General features: G+C 39.6%; 1 protein-coding gene across 4 annotated transcripts in view; it reads right to left on the reverse strand.

Moving 5' to 3' along the window:
- SLC8A1 (solute carrier family 8 member A1) overlaps positions 1–20,517 on the reverse strand; it is a 322,727-nt gene extending 302,210 nt beyond the window's left edge. For all 4 annotated transcript variants that reach the window (XM_036027901.1, XM_036027902.1, XM_036027900.1 and 1 more), the window contains exon 1: positions 20,499–20,517. The gene's annotated coding sequence lies outside the window, so the exon portion shown is untranslated. The remainder of the gene's footprint in view (positions 1–20,498) is intronic.
- Positions 20,518–20,920: the final 403 nt, after the last annotated feature.

Genomic DNA, 20,920 nt, shown 5'->3' on the forward strand with positions numbered 1-20,920 from the left:
TGTGAAAGCCACGCAGCTTTTCAGCTACAGACAGGAGTAAAAGCTGAGCATTAAGGTTCAGTTGGGAAAGATCTAATGCAGAAATCGACGAACCATTCATTGCCCTTTCCAAGAGAAGCATTATCATTGCCAATACATCACTTCCCCATAATTAATAAAGGAGCATTGCACCAGGCCCTTGCACTTTTGACAGCTCATTCATCCTTACAAATCCTTAATGACTTGGCAGGATGAAAGGCTAGACCTGCTGTGGAGTTCACAAACGTGGCCGTGCATCAGACACCTGGGAAAGCTTGTTCAAAATGTACATTTCAACGTCCCATCTGGAGACCGATGCGGAGGTCTCGAGCGGGACTCCAAGCTTGTATTTTTAAAACACCAGTAGATATTCGCCGCTGCTGTGGTTTGCCAAGATGTTGGGGTGGAGGGTCAGGGGCAACTACCTGCGGAAGGTGAGAGAAGGAGAGAGCTACAGAGGACCACTAGGTAGGAGTTAAGTTTCTTAAGCAGAATTCGTCCCAGTACTTACAGCGCAGCTCTGACGCAGCCAGCCCGCGGGGGAAAGGAGAGATTGTGATCGGGGACCCCACTGTCCCACTGTTCGACTAGGAGGCAAACAATGGAAGTAGCCCTCCTCTACCTCTACGCCAGTGGCTCTCAATCCTTACTGCACCTTAAAATCTCCTGGGGAGCTTTTCAAAGTCCCCGTGCTTAGGCCACACCCCAGGCCCATTAACTTGGAATCTTTGGGGGTGGGACCCAGGCATCAGCAATTTTTACTTTAATGTTTCTTGTTGATTCCTATGTAGCCTGGGTTGAAAGTCACTGTTTCAGGGCAAGCCTCTAACAAGAATGTGCTGCGAATAACCTGCGGAGAGTCATTTCTTAAGAAGTAGATCCCGAGCAGGCCCGGGGTCTGCACTGTTGCCTCCCTGACATTCAGGCGAGGCTGCCTGACTAAGGCCCCCCTTTCATTAACAACTGTCTGCCGAACCCCAGCCGGTGGCTGTGGACCCTGGGCTTGGTGGGGAGCATCCCAGGCTGCTTCTTGTCTTGTATATTATTCCCAGGAATCATCCCTCTCTAAAGACATGTTTTTTCCTCGCTGTGAGTTCAATTTTCTTGGAAGCCACTCTGCGCACAAACTTTTTGTGAGACTGCACTGACCAGCGGGTGTGAACAGGAACACACGCGGGGAGACACCAGCCACCATCTCTCTGTTAGAGTACGTCCTCAGCCAAAAATTACTTACGGTCCTGAATTTAAGGGAATGTAAAAAGGGCAGACGTTTGGCTCACACTCAAGGAAAGGGGCTTGGAGAGCAAAGTGGCTTTTTAAGTGACACAGAGAGAAGCAGAGTAAGTAAAGACCTCACCCACAGGAAGTGGGACGCGGCAGACTGCAGGAGCCGAGTGAAAGAGCTAGATGGAAATGTGAATGGAGTATGTATCACTGGAACAGAATCTGTGGAAAGGGTGTGCTCTACTATCGCTATTACGGACTTCTTAGTGAAAACTCCGATTTTCCCGAGAGTGCAAGACGCATGTTTGTGACGTAGGGTAAAGAAAACCTGTCCTTAACCTCTTTATCCCAGTGGTCCACCAACTTTATTCCAAAATCCATATTGTCAGTAGCCAAGAAGGCATGAAGGCTACTCCCTGGGTCTCTCTCTGCTCCTCCTCTTTTCCAACCTCTCTTGATATTAGATCAACTTGGATTCTTGGGAAAACACCTCCATGACATGGTCCTCTGTTGACCTAGAACCTTTAAAGGCAGCCTAGTGCCTAGTGATTTGGTACTCTTTTTGAGGTGGCTCAGTTTCTGAACCCTCTAATTTTTATTTTGCCTTTCATTTCTCATGAAAGGCATCTCTATAAGGGTTCCAGAGCCCCGAGGCAAATCGAACCTTTTGCTCCCTCCGAAATGTCAAGCATGACTGGATTTTTATTGCAAGAATTATCGAAGGCTGCATCACGGGCACAAGGCTCCAGCTGAGGACATTGCAAGGCTGCTGCAGGCTGTGGCTTCGGAAAGAAGAAATATTGCTTGTAGGAAGGTGGTGATTTACATTCCAATGGCAGTAGTGTTTCTTAATTGTATTCTCGAATATTATTGCCATTCTCTCCTTTGGATTTGAGATTCAGAGTTATGGGTGTTCACTGTTAAGTACCCAAGCACGGCCATTCTGGGGACTCCACAGGGACATCATTGAGATTTGATGTATTCTAATATCAAACATGGTTCAGATATTTATGAGCTATTTTCCTGCAACTCTTCAGGAGATTTTTCTCAACTTGTTATAAGACCAAAGATAAAACTTGTGAATCAGGTCTAATGTTTTTATCCAGTCTATGAAAAAGTTAGGCATGTGATCAATGGAGCCACAATTTTGAAAAAAGTATTTATTTTACTACAATACCCAATAGTTTTTTATGACAGGGAAAAATGACTTCATTGTAATGTAATTCCTTTCTGCTCACTTTGAATTACTTGGGTCAGAGGTACCATTATTGTGTTTTTTGGTGCTTGGTGCTTCTGAAGTGTCTTCATATAGAATGAGTCCTTCCTGACCTCCTTGACTATTTTGCCTGTTGTCACCCTTCACCTTTCTGCTCCTTCCTGGTCCCCTCCTGATTTCTACATAACAAAAAAGGTATTACAATGCCCTCAGCCCAACCAGCTGGTGGAGCTTAATGTTAGCCATCTCCCCACACCTAGGGACCTCAGGTGGGTCTCTGGCCCCGTTTGTCCATGGGGTTTTCTTTGCTGCTGATGGGATCAAAGGTTTTTGCCACAGGGGGTGCCGGGATTCTTTGTTTACTTAGTGCTCCTTTCCTTCTCCCGGGTCTCATTCCCACAATTCCATTTTACTTCTGTGTTTTGTTCTGACCAGTTGAGCACTGCAGCCGAACCCCAGCCAGTAAGTGGGCCCTGCTGCTGGGTGGGAGCAGCCGAACCCCCTCACAGTTACCACAATGTTCCCCTGTGCCCCACAGCTGCAAGATCACCCACTTCCTATGCACCTGTCCTGGTCTTTGGACAGCAGATGCCTGCACTTCTGCATTTGAGAAATGATAGTCTGCATTGAGCTTGTACAAAATCCCAGCACTTTTCTTCTCTCACGTTTGCCTCTTATTATATTAAGGACACATCTAGTCTGCATCCCACCAATTCACCAATGGTAAGGTAGCCAATGAGTAGCTCGAGAGCAAAATCATTATCTAGAGCAACTAATGGGTCAGAAAAGAACAGAGACGAGTTAAGAATTAGAGCTTTGGAGTTACAATATCTGGAGTCAAAAATATCACCTGCGTGACCTCGGGGAATTTTCTTAACCCCTCTGAGTCACAATGTCTGTCTGCGAAATCTGGATAGTAAGAGTCTCCTTCATGGTGATACAGGGAGGGTAAAATGTACGTAATGTGCTTGACACAGTTATTCATCATAATAATTATTTATTAAGTGATGTTGTTTTATAATCAGTGGTAAAGTTCCATAGAAATGATATTCACAAAGTTAAAAACATTTCTATATAATCAGGTTCCACATATTCGGCCTATCATTATTGATAATAATTATGCTATCATTTTCGTTATACAGAATTATGTGCAACAAACAATCCCGGAGAACAAATGCCTCTACAGTAGGAGGTGCTTCCCCTGCCTGCGATAAAAGAAGCTACTCGTGCACTCTCAGATTGTGTGAGCACAGGGTGTGGCTATGTGACTGATGAAGGGGGCGCCCCATCTGGGCCAGATCGCAATACTTCTTTTCCTTTATGTCTGGCTATCAACTTGGTCCTCTCTCTATTATAATCTGAGGGTCATTTCAACTCCACTCTAATGAGGATTTGGGTTATCGCATTAATTTTATTAAGAGGGGATCGTATTAAAACAGAAACGTCCTCACGAAGATTTCACAAACTTTCCTCAATATTGATTCAAGGACCCTCCACCAAGAGGGACTCAGGATGAAGCCCTGGCACATGCTCTGTACCGGGTCATGGTTCCTTGCAATCCAGTTCCAAAGCAACGTCCCTGAGAGATGTTGCACTTCAGCTTTTCCAATAAATCTCTTTTCTAAGGCATTGTCTCTGATGTATAGCTTCTTCATCTTCAATGGCTGGGCACCGTTTAGAACCTTCTGCCAGTGTCTCAGTGGTTACCACAGTGCCCAGAGAGTAGCCCTTGAAAAGAGTCATAACAAAAATACCCAAGGGGGAAATATACTGAACTTAGGGTGTCTTAATTCATGGCTGTGATGGTGCTGATTCTGCTACCAGTGGAAGTGTCTGGAAATAACAAAACTACCTGCTCTTATCTACTTAAAAATTCAGAATCTTCTATTATGTGACCTAAAGAGTCCTTGGCAATTATGGGCATAGAAATTCAGAAACTACATTTTTTTCTGTTTTCTATTAATGTATTGTCCTGTCCTGTCTCATATACAAAAGCTTAACCATCTTTGGATATGTTTTAGAATGTTTGAGTGTAGACTGAAATAAACATGCTGTTTATGTAGATATTAAACGTATTTGCCATTTGAAACCTAAGATTTATGTGACAAATCCTTATGAACTAGGTGGATGAGCTGTGACTACTCTCATTTTAAAGACCAAGTGAGAAAGTACACAGATTTGCCCAGTCTACACAGAAGTATCAGGTATGTTGATTTGAAATAGCACCAAAGACCAGGCCCACTCATAGAGATTCTGTCCCCACAGATCTGAAGTGGAGTACAGGCGCTGGTATTTTTTAAGTTCCCTAGGTGGTACTAAGGTTCAGACTGAACTGAGAACCATCAGCCTAAGATCAAATTGCTAATTAGTAGCAAAGACAAGTGAAAAAAATCCCCCTGTATCTGCCACAGTGACATTCTATTCTGCAGCTCCTTGAACACTGATATTTAACAGAAGATAAAAACAGGGACTTTTCTTGGAAATTCAAGTGAACTGACAAATGTTTCAGGGTCTTTGAGTTTCCACGGGGCACACGTGGGTACTGTAATGGACCTGACAAAGACATCTAAGCATCTTGGAAGATGTGGTCAGGAAAGTGAAGTCCATGACTGCAGGGCCCTCGTCTGTTGTGTTGAACACTCAGTCCCCAGCATCTGGAGCAGTTTTGGGTGCACGGTAGAGGAATTCATAAAGCACAGAGTGTCCCCTGTAGGGGGACTGGCCTATATGGGTAGATGGATTTGGGTCTTAGGGTAAATTCTTTGGCCCCTGTCCAGTGCAAATTGCAACTTAATAGCAATCATCTCCTTATAGCACAGTGATGGCCCTGGTTAGCAACTGACATTGTCACTGTATCCACATTCAAAGTCCTGCCTGGCCACCTGCTCTGCAATGACAGATTGTCTGTGACATTGCAGGAGGCCAGACCACACAGAGATGGCAATCTGACCGAGCCTCAGGCTAGTACCTGTAAACTGACCCTTTGTCAGTTATCTCTGGAATTACTTATAAGCTCCCGTTTGGCCCAGTTTGTAAGCATGTCAGAGAATCTCTTATTTCCTGTTAAGAGGGGTTCTCCAGACATGTTTTATGGGTATTTTGCTGGTATTTTCATTTATTACTTTTCAAAAATTAAGAAACTTGTGAACTTCTTGCTATGTTCAAAGTCAGAGGTCAAGCAACTCTTATTAAAGACAAGAAGCTGGGCAGAGCAGGGACAAAATTAACACAGTTGAGAATAGTCATATCATTCATTTGTTCACTCATTCCTTCATGTATTCAGTCAACAGATATTTGTGAGGACCTACTCTGGGCCAGGCTTGTCCGAGACCCTGAAGATACAACAGGGAAAATATCAGTAAAAGTTCACACCCTCCTGGGACTTACATTTCATTAGAAAAACAAGAGGCAATAAGCAACATAAATGCATTAACACATAATAGGGTTCGGACGGAGATACTGCCATGAAAGAAATGAAGCACAGAAAACAGATAGAGACTTCAGGAGCAAGTGCAAGTTTAGATGGTCAGTTTGCAGAGACCTGAATGAAGTTAGGATTTCTCTGGGACAATGTCCCTCCTCTCTTTCCTGAGAGTCACAAATAGATGAAATGATGGAGCACAGTGTTTTGTTGTTGGATCCTTTGTTTCTGTCCCGAGTTGGGGTTCTTTTAAGAATTCCTATGGCAAAGCCACCGGCTTTCACAGGGTTAGCTGCAGAGGTGCGGTCACGTGGCTTCCAGCACCACATGCAGGACCACTTCATGCCACATAAATCCCAGAGTTTTCCAGAAAGGAAAACTAGCTCCCAGAGATTGTGCATAATATGGTGGTATTTCTTCTAAGGCAGAGTTGTTGCAAGAATTCTGAGTGCCCTCTTTGGTTTTACTTAAAGAACAGCCTCTTATTAAAGCAACAAGACGGGAAACTACACCAGTGAGTTTTCATGGCTGAACCTCTTGCCAAAAAGTCAACAGCCCTGGCAATGAGGGAGGGAAATCACATATGCGTAATTTAATGATGGTTCCAGGGCTTTTTTCCACGAGTTTGTCAACCTCATTTCCCTTCTTTTTACATCCTTATCTGAGATTACACAATGCACGTAGTATGCACACACACTCATGCAGACACACACAGTGCATTCATATACACGAACTCTTATACAAACTCACACACTCATCCACATACTTGATTTTTAACTCCAGCTAAAGATCAAATTATGGGAAAATCACCATTTGCAAATGTGCAAATAATGCATGGAAATAATAGCTGACCTCTTTTTTTCCTAATTTTATTTCACAGGAATGGTTGTTTATTTTCCAGATCTTTTATATTTGGTTTCAAGTCTACTCAGAGACTCACAGCCTCAAGCAGATTGTGACCCATGCACTGGTCTCTTTTGAACTGTGATAGATTTAAAGTCAAAAAAAAAAAAAAAACAACCCCACAAACTCCTAAATTATGTATCTTAAGGTTAAGATTTTTCTTCTTCCTGTTTCTTTTGCCAAAAAGCAAGCAAGCAAGCAAACAAACAAACAATTCTGAATGTAGAAATTGCTGATGGAAAGGCAGATTTGGATGCGAAGTTATTCAACACAGCAAAGTGCCCATCTCACTCATAATCAATGATCAATAAGTATGTGTTGAACAAATTAAGCAAATTAATGGAACATGCCTCATTATAGGGCAATCATTTAAAGGAAATTTTGCAGTAGTTTATTGGCTGAATTTTCAAATCAGGCAGCAAATAGCGAGAGACTCCTCCTTTCAGATCCATGAGCTAAATCCTGTGGTGATTAAAACGTGGATTAGACGCCATCCATGAACTCTTGGAATTAAGTCTCATAGCTGGAATTAGACTGAAGACTTTTGAGCACTTGAGTCCTATAGCCAGCTATGTGCTTTAGGAAGAAGGTGCAGTTTTCAAAGTGAATGGGATATATTAAAGTAGGCACGGTCAGGGGTGAAGAAGAGACCAGCGAGAAGATGATTACAGGTGTCTGGCAGGAGCCCGAGTAAGAGTACTCTAAACAATGGCCAGAAAAGAAAGGGAAGAATATAATTTCTCTCTGGCTCAATTCTTGGCAGAATGCCAGCAAGCCCCTTCCCCCTCCCCACCTCAGGCCAATATTTTAAAGCATACTGAGTTTTCATTTTCAGGGGAATCATTCTGGATGGTTTCAATTGGAACACATATGCTTTCTATAAGGCTCTTAGTATTCTAGGGGAAATTTTTTCCTTTAAGAGTGGCAGACTAAGCGGGGTGGGGTGGGGTGGGGTGGGGTGGGATGGAGTGGGGGCGGGTAGTCTGCTCCAGCAGGCAGGGAGCGTACCTCATCAGCGCCTTGGCACGCGGCGTGATAACAAAGAGCCGATGACCCTTGGTTTTTATCACTGTGTTTAAATTCTCTACAGACAAGGCAGCCGCTTAGTCTTTGCACCTTAAATGGACTTCTCCCATTGTCTGTCCCCAAATGCACAGCTGCCTTTGAAATAGGTTATAGGAAATGGAGAATTTCTGATTTTTTTTCCTTACGAAATAGAGTTGACTTGTACCTAGAGAGCTTGTGAAAGATTCTTTCCACCTACACCCACCCCAGCGCTCCAGTAGCAAAGCGCCAGGCATTTAAGTCCGCTGTGTGGACTTCCCCTGGTGTGCGACATCCAGCTGGGGCCAAGCGCGGGGAAGCGTGGGCTTTGTGAAGAGCCTCTCGCCGCCCCAGACTGCAGCTGCTTTTAATATTATTTCAGAAACAATTAGAACCAGTGAAGGAAACCTGAAAGTAATGGTAACATTTAATCAAATTTTTTGTCTTTTGATCACATATGTATTATATATATTCAGAAGAATATTTTGCCAAAAGCAGCCTTATTTGTCAGATAACAAATCGAAGGGTAAAATCAACTGGTTTGATTTTTCGCATGTATTTCTGACATTGCTAGGGACACAGCCTTAATCTGACACAAACCGAAAACTGTGCATTACGAGAAATCTAGTGCTAATTTAACACTAACACTACTTGACCTCATGAGGTATATTTTTAAATGGAAAGCATATCCTAGATTTTTAGATGTTTAGCCCTTTGTTTGAAGGCGAAATTGTTATTTTATTTAAATAAATTTAAATGCATTTTATTATTAATTTATTAAAATTAAATAAGTTTAAATAAAATAAACTTTTATTTATCTATAAATACTACTGTTAGATAAATGTCTGATGGATTTCCTGACAAGTTTGGAAACTTCTTTCCTTTATCTGTGAAATAGTATCTCATGATTAGATCAGCTATAAGCTTGAATTTTGTGGAAATGGACTTGGATTTTGGTAGTTACCTGATAGCTATTCAATCATAGATAAAAATCACTCATTCATTCATTCACTTACTAAGTATTTTTGAGTGACTATGAAGCAAGGCACTATGTTAGACAGAAGGGAGTCATCAGTGAATACATGGACAAAGGGGGCTTTTCTCTTGGGGAAGGAAAGAAATACTAATCACATTACTTAAGTTTCTAACAGAGGAAGCTGACCTTTTTAAGGGAAGGCATAAAGCTCAAAAAGAAGACTAAGGACTGGCTAGAAGAGGGCAGTGAACTTAGCTTAGTCTTGGACAGAAGAAGCTGCAGGTGCAAAGGCCCTGGGGTGAGAAGCAGTCAAGGGAACGAAAACAGGTCGGAGTGTGGAAAGCACAGCAAGTGAGAGAGGAGGGGTGTTAGCAGGGGTCACAGGGTAGGCAGAGCCATGCAGAACTACAGGGCTTGGCCTTGGCATCTTTTTCAAGAGTAAGATACCTTACCTGTTTCATTCTGAAGACTTGCCTTAGTTTTCCTGTGGAAAACTGCAGCCTTGCATAAAATCTTCACTTTTCCTGCTTTCCTTGCTCACACATCATATATCAGAACTCTAAGTTTGGTATTAAGGGGGAGACTTAACAACTGGAAAATTGCAAACAGATTAAGCCGTTCATATTTTCTATATGGGATTTTACTATCACTGTTGCACCTTGTCAGGGGTCTCCTCTGTGATTGTCAGCAATCACCACAATGACCACAGCGCTCCACCAGTGGGCGTTTCCGATTATATGGTGGAATCTTGTTCTTTTTATGCCCACATATCTTCTACACATGTCCTTGTAAATAACTCTCTTATAGATAAGAAATATTTCTAGCACAAGTGAACACCATCTCCTCCCCTCCAAAAAAAAAGCACTGGATAAATTCTCAAATGGAGGCAATGCATTTCATAACTTGAAAAGATTCACACATTGCCACCTTTTTATTTGAAGTTAAAATTTCTGCTTTGTGATATGTAAACAAATCAGCAATTACACTGTGTGCTACTCACTCTGTTAGGAGTTGTGGAAGGACACTACTCCACTGGTTCCTCCGCTGAAGCAAAGAGGAGAGGCCCCCAAAAGAATTGCTTTAAAGGCTGTGAGAAGGAGAGATTGGCATCTGATTTTCCAGTCAGCCTTCAGCTGACTTCTGCATCACGTACTCCTGGAGTAGGGGAAAGACCATGGAGGAGAGATGGCGTGGGGTGATCTCAGAAGTGGGGTTGTGGTGGAAAAAATATGGAGGCTGCACACCTGCCAAGGACTCTACCACAGGACATCAGGTGGATTTCGTGTAAGGTCACAGTTGGAGGTTAACCTAAAATAAGAGTCTAATCACACAGAAGTTCCCCTGTGCCTAGAGGAGATGCTGAGTGAAGGATTCCTCTCTAGCGGGGACTATGGAGGACTTCACCCAACCACAGAGAGCATATGACCAATGAGATCATTCAGCAGCAGAGAGCAATGTGAAGAAGTTGTGACCTTATCACAGGGGTGCTTCCTCCCTGCCCTCCCTGCCAGAACACTACCAGAGTACACAGCAAAGGGATGGGCAGAGGGTTGACAATATCCCTTTCTTCTCCAAGCCTTTCGAGTAGTGATTCTCAGCTAGAGTAGTACTGCTTCTTATTAGGGGCAACTGGAAATTCATACAGGCTATTTCTCCATGATAATATGAGAGTTGCTATGAATATTTATTTGCCAGGGGCCAGGGATGCAATACATCTTGCCATGTGTGATATAGTCCTTCGTTCCATATGACTTTCAAATGTTCTGTAGGACACTCAGGTAAGTGCCACATTTGCTTTCTGAGCCTAGAACCTCACTCTGTATTTTGTATAATAGCCAAGTTGTACGGCGCAGGAGGAAGCAGACTAAGGTACGTGAAGACCGACGAGGCAGTAAAGGAAAAGGCGGAAAATCCTTTCCATGGTCTTGCGTTCTTTCTTCTTGCCGTGGTTCTTCTTCTGATTGTCTTCTTTCTGTTTCTTTCTTTCGATCTAGTCACTCTCTCTCTCTTCCCTCTCTCTTCTCTCTCTCTCTTTTTTCTTTTTCTTTCTTTCTTTCTTTCTTTCTCTTCCTTTCCTCTCCTTTCCTTTCCTTTTCTTTTTTCTTTTCTTTTCTTTTTTCTTCTTTCTCTTTTGCTTGCTTGCTTGCTTGTTTTAACTTTCACTGACTTTCCCAGGAATGTAAGTACTGAATATATTGAGAAAAGATCATGCTTTGTTTTATTTGGAATTTAACAAGAGCTGTTCATTATTTTGGAAAATCACTTCACTGATGGAAAATGTTGCTTGTTAATCAGCACTTGCAGCTGCTGCCCTTGAGGCAGGACAAGCATCTGACTGCTCCATCACACCTTCTAGAGTGCTCATGCCTAACTTTCAGAGAATGAACAACGTATTCATTTATTGTAAAATACTGGCATTGATTCTTCTTTTGTATTATAGTCAGAACATTGTGTAGGATTTGAAAAAATATTCATGGACTATGGTATAGTACAATTGATTATTTCAGAATAATGCAGAGGTTGCCACAGAGAACATTTTGATAGTTGCTAGATGGGAGGGGGGCTCAGGGGATGGGCAGAAAAGGAGAAGGGATTACAGAAGTACAAATGGGTAATTTCAGATTTGTCATGGGACGTGAAGTACAGCATTGGAAACAGAGCAGCCAAAGAACAGACATTGCATGACCCGCGGACATGAACAATGGTGAGGGGATTGCCTGAGGGAGTGGAGTGGGACAAAGAGGGGGGAATTGGAAGAACTGTAATAGAATAATCAACAAAATATAATATAAAAAATAAAAATAATAAAGAAGGAATTCATCCTTTAAATCTAAACATTATTTTAAAAAAGAGGTTGCTACAGCACTTTAAATTGGATCTGAAGAAATCAACAGCCTCTCCAAGTTCCTAACTTCTCAAGACTTGCAAATGTTCTCTGCTGTGGCAAAGGAGGGACTTAGGGGAGAAATCTGAATGGATTATGAGACCAAAATTTAACCACAAGTAGAAATGAGTCAATTACAAAAATGAGACTCTTTTAATCACTTAAATTGACTGAAAAATTTCTGGACTGATATGCCTCTAGGGGAGCTTCTTCAGGAAGGGAGTTTCTCCAGACCTTCACTAAGAACTATCACTGGAAAATGACGTAAGGGCTCTCCCAGCAGCTTTTGTATCCGATTGGATGGTCAGCTGCCTGTCACATGCCTGAAGAGTGGAAAGAATGTAGAGTTTCAGTTCTGCTACTGACTAGTTGCTGGTAAACTTACCAGCACTCTGAGCCTTGCTTCCTTTGCAAATTGAGGATGCTTACAATTTTTCTGCTTCTTTCAATATTATCATGAGAATCACTTGGTGCCATAAATATAAAGTCTTCTGTGATGAAAGGAAATACGATGTTGTGCCTCCCTGGGTTCCATGGTACTCAGACCCAAGCTGTGTGTACAAGAATACCTCATAGCTCACGAGGGTTGGTTGAATGTGCCGCTCTCTCCCTGCCTACAAGGAGCACAGACAGGGGGATTTTGACTTGGTCTCTTAATGCTTAATTCCCTTATTCACATGTATGATGTACTTGAAAACACCATTTATGATTACTTAACATCATTAATTCATTTATGCATGACCTGAGAGTATTAAATATAAGTGTCTACATATCCAGGCTAGTTAATTGTATATTTTACAGGAACTAGTGATCTAAAAAACAACATATGCAGAGAAAGAAAGAAGCTGGATATGTATTTTAAAAGACAAATTAATTTGAGAGTGAAATCCCACCTGGTACACACAAGGAAAGTAGTTAATTAAATTCTTTGAAAGGAGTGGACTAGACCCCCAAGGCTGGTGGAGCTGGTTAGAACAGCAATTTTCCACCATTGTGCTGCAGGAATTTTTAAAACATGCAATACCTGACAATTTAGTCAGGGGCCCTGACCTCTTTTGCCTTAGGCTGTTGAATTAAAAGAAAATGACAACAGCTAGCACAATAGCTGTCCAGTATGAATGAATCAAAAGTATACCTTGTGGCTATATATATGTGTGTGTGTGTGTATGTGTGCACCACAGAATTTTACTGATTAGTTCATGTGTTTAAAATGCAGTGTTGACCATATTCTGCAGGATAACTCAGGAGGGTAGTTCAGTTTCAGAATCTTACCCTTCTAAAGTCTCCACTGTTAACCATGAGCTGCCTATTTTGAAAATGTTTCCCTGTGCACAGAGCTGAGAGTGTAATAGGGGGCCGATGTATGTCCAACATCCCTAGTAAAAAAAAAACAACAACTCTGAGGGAAAGGATTTGCCCCACGATTCGCCAGCTTACAGAGGACACAGTCACGTTGCCCTCTTAAACAAAGGTCAGCGGGGCCATGGTCAGAGTTGCTTCTGAAGAGGGGGTGACGATCTCCTAGGTAAGGGTAGAGGGAGACCAAAAGTCCACGCTGTGTCATTCACTTCTCTAAATCATCTTTGTCCTCTCAGTTAAAAACATTTATAGCTGCCATCTTTGTCTCCTTTTGTTTTTTCAACAGAATAATGCTTTGGCATCTTTTGCTCCTGTTAGAGACAATTTCTTCCTTAATTAAAGGTCATATAATGTATCTTTGCACTTGACATTCACATAAAAAACTTCAGTCCTTGTTATTCCCTTCAGAATGTTGTTCACTTTAATTAATTCCTGATTAATTTCTGCCTTTCTCCAAAGGAAAAAACAATGATTATTTTTGTGACGCTTGAATTCACTAGTGTATTCACAATCTTTATCTATTACGTTCATGACATTAAACTTTTATGGCTATCACGTTTGCAATCTTTACAATTAATTTTTGATAACAAAATGAGAATAAAGACTTTTTCACCTATCACCATATAACTGCAAAAATAAGTTTAATTACTAATGTATGGCTATAACTTTAAGCAAATTACTTCCACTTCACTACCTGTCAAATGGGAGTGTGGAGGTGATTTCTGTCCCTTTTTCCCATTAAAACATTGATATTTCGTGATATAAAGCCTTGGTGCTTGCTCTTGGCTTCAATGCTCACTTTCCTTCATTGGGTCTACATTGCACGTTATGAGAAAGGAGATATGGAATTATTAGAAGCCCCCTCCGTGATGGGGAATTCTCTTTATCTTGCCCAAAATATATGGTACTCCTTCCTTTTCTCTGGGGAGATAATTTTGAAAAAACACTAACTGTAGTGCCCTTTTATTTATTTTAAAATAAGTGGCATTTTGTGTATTCCCACTGTGCATGAGTCCTTTGTATATAATAATACAATACTGCAATACAATATTGCAATACTTTCTTTACTTTTTGTTATAGTAAATTTTAAACATACATAAGAGTAGAGGGAGAACCAGAATGAGTATGGATGTGCCCATTTTCAGCTTCACCAGTTGACAACAAATAGTCAATTTTGTGGCATGTGGAGCTCACCTCCACCTTTCCAGTTTGATTATTTGAAAGCCACTTTTGGATATCACGTCATTTCATTAGTAAATACTTGCATGTATATTTCTAAAAGAGAATTCTTTGTTTTTCTTGACTCCAACAACATTATCATGCTTAAAAAACTAATAATAATCACTTAATTTAATCAAATATGAAGTATAGAAATTTCTCTGATTCTCTCCTTAACAATGTTTGCTGGTATGTGAGAATAATGATCTAAATAACATCAAAACATTACATACATCTGAAATGTCTTCAAGACCTTCTTTATAATTCCTTCTCTCATTTAATTCTTGCAATTTAGTGTCCCTGAGAATTCAAGTCCTTTTTTCTATCAAGTTTCACACATTCTACAATTTGCTGATTGCATTGCTGTGGCATCTTTATATGGATTTCTGCCCCCTCCTTTCTATACACTTAGATGCTTAGCTGACATGATTGTGTCATAGGATATATGTATGTATATGTATACATGTACATGTATATATATGTATACAAAACACACATATACATACATATATACATGTGCATGCATACATATACATATGTATGTTTTGTCTTCCAATTTGTTATTTAAAAAATATTTTATTGACTATTTTTTTATGACAGAGAGAAAAAGACAAAGAGAGTGAGGGAGGGAGGGAGGGAGGGAGGGAGAGAGAAAGAGAAAGAGAGGTGGGGGAGAGAGAGAGGGAGAGAGAGAGAGATCAATTTGTTATTCCAATTATTTATGCATTCATTGGTTCCTTCTTGTATGTGTCCTCATGGGATATTGAACAAGCAACCTTAGCATGTTGGGACAATGCTCTTACCAGCTGAACTACCTTGCCAGGTCCATTTTATCAGATTAAGAAGGAAATAATGCCTGGTTGCCCTCTTTCTGTGTTGTTAAACTTACTAATGTGTTCAGGTATCCTCAGCTTGATTCATTGATGCTTTTCAACTAGTGTCTTCAGCAGCAATTGATAATTGATTATTGTTCAGAATCTTCATTTCATTGGAGATTTCAAATTGGTAATATTTTGTGTATCATTACTTCATAATTTACTGATTGGAATTCATTGTTTATAATAGCAAAATTTATTGTTTGTGATAGCAAAAACTTATTGCAAACAATCTAAATGTCTGAAAACAGTTGACACTAATCAGGGGCACTAACCTCTTTTCCCTTTAAATTTAGGGCAGGCACTAAAAACGGAATTATAGATCCATGTTGACAAGAACAGAATGATCTACAGATCAAAATCGAAAATAAATCTATACTGACATGAACATATATTGTGTTAAAAGCAGGTTGCAAACTATAATGTATAGTTGGGTACAATGTTTATTAAAAAAGATAATTTTATATGAATAGATAAAGATATATATATTCATAGAAAAATTCTGAAACTCTATCCTTTTAAATGTAACATATTTATTGATGTCTGGATGGTGGGGTTGGAGTAATTTTCTTTTTCCACTTACTTTCACTAACACATGAATATTTTTCAAAGCTAACAACAAAAAGTAAATATAATTGAAATTTTACATTTTTGTGTTTAAAGGAGTATTTTCTTTTTTTTTTTCTTTTTTTAAAAATATATTTTATTGATTATGCTATTACAGTTGTCCCATTTCCCCCTTCACTCCCCTCCACCCTGTACCCCCTCTCCCACCCACGTTCCCCCCCTTAGTTCATGTCCATGTGTCATACTTGTGAGTTCTTTAGCTTCTACATTTCCCATACTATTCTTGCCCTCCCCCTATCTATTTTCAACCTACATTCTATGCTACTTATTCTCTATACCTTAAAGGAGTATTTTCAACCAACAATTAAAAATATCTACTTGCAAAAACCCAGTAAATCAGTTTTAATTAGTAAATGAGGAAGATCCCTGTTCACTGTCATTTAATCCTAATGTACCCTTGTTTCTTCTTCCCTAAAATCTCATGGTACAGGTTACAGGTATGTAACAGGTTACATGTAACAGGTAACACTGTAACAGGTAACAGGTTACAGGTATGTGGTTTGCTGTTACTATGACTGCTACCATTCAACCTAAAAAATGTTTGGCTTAGGCTTGATGCTTCTTATCACCTGTGAAATTGTTGATTTTATCCTGAACCAGCTGCTGGCAAGGTTTAGATTCTCAAACAGACGCCTTTGCCGCCACCAATATTCCATGGTTATTGGAGACTCTGTACACATATGCTATTTAATCTTCAGAACTGTCCTCTGATATGAATATTGATAACCTTATTTTACAGATGGGAAAAAGGTCTATATTCACAGCTAATAAACCCCTACACTGGACTTGGACCCAGCATCTTTTACTCTAAGACTCATTGTTTGCCTGCTTGACCACTGGATTTCCAGATCAGTCTCATTCACCTTTTTTCTGCCTTGAAAGCCTTACCCGACAAGTCTTAACCACACAGAGACTGTCTCACTTAGTCCTCTGCCGCTGCATTTCTGTTGGAACAGGTGACCTTATCCGTCAATGTCTGAACTCTCACGGCACTAGCACAATTTCAGCTCCTGTAACCTCCCCCGCCATCACCCTGTGCACTGAGATAGTAATACATTGTGAGCTAAGCACACCAATTTCCTATTACTGCCTAAAAATAATGTTTCTCCATCAGTCACATAGAGGAAGCACACCCTTCATTAAAATAAGAAGTTACTGACCTCAGGCATCTGTCTGGAAATACCCTACTCATACCCCCTCAAGGCAATAAAGTTGACAGGAAATCTGGCATGATTACTGTAATTGCAAGATGTTGAAGCCCTTTTTTTTTGAAATTACAAGTAGTGAAAATCTCAGATAACTTTGGCAAGATGGGGCAAGACTCGTTTTTTAATCAAAACTTTTAAAGACAATACTTTAATATACATGTTCCTTTTACATGCTGGTAAATCTAAAAAAAATAAGTAATCATAAAAATCATTTATCCAGCTACAATGCATCAACTAATAGGACAGAGCATCAAGTACATAGGAGAGAACAGAATGGTCTGAGATTACAAATAAACTTGACCTATATGTAAACCAGGGCATTATAAACATACAGGTGTGAAAGCAGAGGGATTGAAGTGGTATGGAAAGCCAAGTGCTATCATGGTGACATTCTGACTTGCACATGATAAAGAGATGTTCATTTTACATGACGACCCTGCCATAAACTTATTCTCGTATGTTGTGGTGTAAAAAACAGTAAGACCATAAAGTGGAAGATCTGGATGTGAACCTGACATCTATCAAAATAACTCTTACTCTCTGTGAGCCTCATAAAATTATCCCCTTTATAAAATGGAAATGAAGCTTTCCACCCACCTACCCCACAGAGCTGGGAGATCGCAGAACACACATGAGAAAGTACTTGGTAAAACATGCAGCACTGTGTCAGTATAAGGCTGAGTTATTTGCCAATTACACGATCCTACCTGTTGTTACTCAACACTCTTATTGGCTGTTTCAAAGATATACAGTTGTCCAACAAATGGTTTTGAGTGCCTACAACGTACCATTCCTGTTCTAGGTGCCATGGGTAGACTAGTAAACACAATAAAACTTCCCGCCCTCCTGGAGTTAATACAGCCCCTGAGCAGAAGCTGAAGCTGTAGACTAAGAAATCTGTGAGGGATATTAACTTTTCCAACTCAACCAATACCTGTGTGTACCTCCCATGTGCCAAGCACAATGATGGAATAGAATATACACACTATTGTAGTGGGGCTTATGACTGAGAAGGCGGACTTGAGTCTGCCAGGTTTAAGATGAATTATCATGCAGCATAATACAGCTAGGAGGAGACAAATGACTCAAATGTGGGAGTGAGAAAGGCATTCTGAGAGAAGGAAGTACCACTCGCACCCGAGGACAGAACACAGAATGGGGTGGCGGGTCATTTTCCCCTTCTATCCTGCATTGTAGAGTACAGTGGTCCCGCCCAAGGGAGAGGCCTAAGGCACAAGGGACCTAGAAATCATACCACATGGTAATGAAAGAACTAAAGACATTTAGCCTAGAATGGTAAAGACACACATACCTACCTAATTACAAATAAGTTAAATTTACTTGATGTGATTCCAGGTAGCAAATTTTAATCAATGGACAAATATAAATCCTCCTAAAATTCTTATTCCCACTCCTTCCATTTTTTTCTGGGAATATTCTTCCTTCAATATTTAACTAACATCCCCTAACCTCTATTCCAACATTCCTTATCTGTCTTCCCTGCTTTATTTCTCTTCATAGCACACGTCTCTTGATACATATATATTTTACTTACTTATTATTTATTAATCTGCCTAGTCTCAAAATAATATGTCATGTGAAGGCAGGGATTTTATATGTTTTGTTCATTGATATATTTCATGTTCCTAGAAGAATGTCTTCTAGACAATAAATACTTGTAGAATAAATGAATGAGAATTGTCTAGAATATAAAATAGGTTGCCTCTTACAGTAGTTTACTTCTATTATAGAAGGGTAATGAGTTTGTTTATTAGAGTATTAATGTAATGGGTTAAGAGTAGAACCGAGTGGGCCTAAGAATTTTTTCTGATAAAACGAAATAGATGTGTAATGCCAGGAAACTCATTCCCTCAAATAAGATGTATAGACAATTCTGATCCTTGGTATTTTCTTTTTACATTGAATCAAATCCTACAACTCTGAAAACTCCATTTAGTAATCCTAATTCTAATATGAATTAATCTTCATTATAGATGTAGACATAAACCTGTTTAGGATTGAAAACATGCCAAAAATATAACTTTAACAGTTACAGTGTTGACATAAAAATAATTTACATTCTCGAGGACATTCCACTTAAGATTATCCCCCCTGCTGCCCTTCCTGTAGTGCAAGTGATGAAGTGATGAGACTGGATCTCCCTCCAAGACTGTCTCCCTCCAAGTCTGGTTTGCGTTGACTCCCATTACGCTTTGTCAGGACAATTGTTCTCCAGTCACCTGATTTTAAACGTGGCATCCTGGCTTGGGAAGCGATGTTATCGGAAAATGGTACACTTATGAAGCCTTTGTTTGTTTCTTTGGGGCACATATATAATGTGCACAAAATTGTCTTATCACATAGCTACTGAAGAGAGTATCAGAGAGGGAAATTTGCTTCTGAACAAAACGTATTTGATTTTCAGAAAAGGATTCTGTCTCAATGGTAAGATTCAATTTATCTTTCATTTTTCTAATTACATTGAAATCCCAATACTTCTACAGTTTTAATGTTAGCTTCCTTTTTTCTTCCACAGTTTCTGCTAATATTTTGGTATGATTCTCAGTAATGATTATAATAGTAGCTGATATTTCTATATTAACTGTAATAGTAGCTAACATTTGTGAAGTGTCCTTAGCACTGTTCTGGATACTTTATAAGTATGAAGTTATTTAGCCTTTTTACCAACCCTTTGATTTAGGCACTACTATTACCCATACTTTATTTTAGATTTAAAGAAACAGGAGCATATAAGCAGGGAAGTTGAGTAAATTTAGGCAGTTTGGTTTGGGAAGCCTGTGCTTGTGGCTACAATGCTAGACCTTAAACTTTGTTGGCAAAGCTTTGGTTAACTAGATATGCAAATGAGCTAAAACAATTGTGTAATACTAAAAACCTTTGTAGAAAGAGGAAGATGTGGTGGATGCCAGAAAGAAAACCATGATTTTCATGAAGCTCTGAGAGATATATTTAACTACAGTGGTCAAATTAAAATGCATTTCACTGTGTTTGCATTGTCTTAAGTTTAAGTTATGAAATATATATTTAAGAATTCTTTTGTCCATAGTTTAGTATCTTGGAGCAGCAGTTCTTAAACTTTGTGGATCCCATTTAACCCTCAAAAATAAGTGAGATATCAAAAGAGCTTTTGCTTATATGGGCTATATTTGTAAACATTTATTGTATTAGAAATTAAAACTAGTAACTTATTAAATATTTATTTACTCAACAAAAATGATAATATACCCATTACATGTTAACATAAATAATATATTTTATAAAAAATAGCTGCATGTTTCAAAACAAAAAAATTAGTGAGAAGAATGATCTTGTTTTTCATATTTGCAAATGTTTTGAATGTTTGGCTTAAGAGAAGACAGTTGGATTTTCATATCTGTTTTCCCATGTAATCTGTCACAATATCATACAGTATGTAGCCTCTGGAAAACTGCAGTGTACACTTGTGAGAAAATGAGAATGCAAAAGGCAAATAACATTTCCATATTTAATGAAAGTAGTACTAACCTTATGGACCCCCTGAAAGAGCCCCTGAGATGGTCGGGGTCCCCAGATCAGGCTTTGAGAACCACTGTCTTAGAATGACCGACTAGGAGAAAATGACAACAAAAAAAACCTTAGTGTGTTTTTTAGATAATTACATGTGCCATAGGTTTTCCTATTTTTAGTTCTGTTCCCATTCCCCCTCCCCTGCCAGAAAAAAACCATAACAGTCTGTGATGTTTCATAATTTTTAAAGAATTTGGGAGAATTCCCCCCTTTAAGGAATTTTCTATTCAAAATACAGTCTATAACCTTAACATATTCCCTGACTTGTTTTTTTATCTCTAAGTGCTTCTGTATTGTTTCAAAGCATGGAAATAAATAAGTAATGAGAAAGTGAAAAGTAGAAGTATTATTTGCAGGTTCATTAAAATATTTAGTTTTTT

The sequence above is a fragment of the Phyllostomus discolor genome, chromosome 6 (genome assembly GCF_004126475.2).
Source record: "Phyllostomus discolor isolate MPI-MPIP mPhyDis1 chromosome 6, mPhyDis1.pri.v3, whole genome shotgun sequence".
In the NCBI taxonomy this organism is placed as follows: Eukaryota; Metazoa; Chordata; class Mammalia; order Chiroptera; family Phyllostomidae; genus Phyllostomus; species Phyllostomus discolor.